Source organism: Gossypium hirsutum, chromosome A02 (genome assembly GCF_007990345.1).
Source record: "Gossypium hirsutum isolate 1008001.06 chromosome A02, Gossypium_hirsutum_v2.1, whole genome shotgun sequence".
NCBI lineage: Eukaryota > Viridiplantae > Streptophyta > Magnoliopsida > Malvales > Malvaceae > Gossypium > Gossypium hirsutum.
This window is the reverse complement of record NC_053425.1, coordinates 27006845-27007906: the sequence shown is the minus strand read 5'-3', so window position 1 is coordinate 27007906 and position 1062 is coordinate 27006845. Positions and strand designations below refer to the sequence as shown.

The 1062-nt window shown below is 28.8% G+C and overlaps 1 long non-coding RNA gene across 1 annotated transcript; it reads right to left on the bottom strand.

Annotated features, from left to right (window-relative positions):
- LOC121212349 (uncharacterized) lies at positions 1-783 on the bottom strand. The gene is made up of 4 exons (XR_005907436.1): positions 573-783; positions 390-461; positions 239-307; positions 1-146 (listed from the first exon to the last, which is right to left on the bottom strand). It is a non-coding gene; the product is annotated as an uncharacterized lncRNA (long non-coding RNA).
- Positions 784-1062: the final 279 nt, after the last annotated feature.

Genomic DNA, 1062 nt, shown 5'->3' with positions numbered 1-1062 from the left:
CAATTAAATCTTTACAAAATCGCAACCCCAAAATATTAATTTTTCCAAAATCATCATGATAAAACTATTATTGATTAGAATTTTGAAATAAAACGTACCTTAATAAAACGTACCTGGTCTACTCCACTCTCACCAGCAAACAGAGGCTGGAGTCAAAAAAGTAATATTTGTTAAGTAATTTAAAGTGAAAATGCATAGAAATAAGGAAAAAAAAATTAGCAACGAAACCTATACGTACCTAGAACAAATGTCAATGGCTGTGGTGTATTTAGTTACACCAAATATTAATTCAGGTGCTCGATAGTACCTAGAACAGATGTAAGATTATAAGAGTAGCATCAAATATATTTCAGTTGAAGCAAATATAAAAACTTTATCTATATCAGTACCAAATATTAATTCGAAGATTAAATGGCAGCTTCAGTTGAACCAATAGTTGCAGGAGGAGCAGGAAGCAGTAACTGAAATACATACAACATTAATTCACTAATACAGACACATGTAAGATTATAAGAGTAGCACCAAATATATTTCAGTTTAAGCAAATATGAAAACTTTATCTATATTAGTACCAAATATCAATTCGAAGATTAAATGGCAGCTTCAGTTGAACCAATAGTTGCAGGAGGAGCAGGAAGCAGTAACTGAAACATATACAACATTAATTCACTAATATAGACACATGGAACTATATCCTAAAAGTCAAAACACAAGGAATTAAAGTATATGTACCATATTTAGTATACAATATAATTTTACTTCATATATATTACTTCATATAATTATTATAGTAATAATTAAATTTATTAACAATCGTCATAGTACAAAAATAGGGAAGAAAAAATTAGGTGTTGGTTAAAAGCAGTCAAAAAAATATTTTTGTACAAAATTAATTCAAATACTAAGTAAATCTTGACAGAATAACCCAAACAAGAAGGAATTATATAACCAACCTGCAGTGTACAAGAAGTAACAGATAGGCATTTGATACTTGATAAGGATGCTAACAAACTGATACAAAAATTATCAATCTGAATGGCTGATCATTTTTTCAATTGCTCC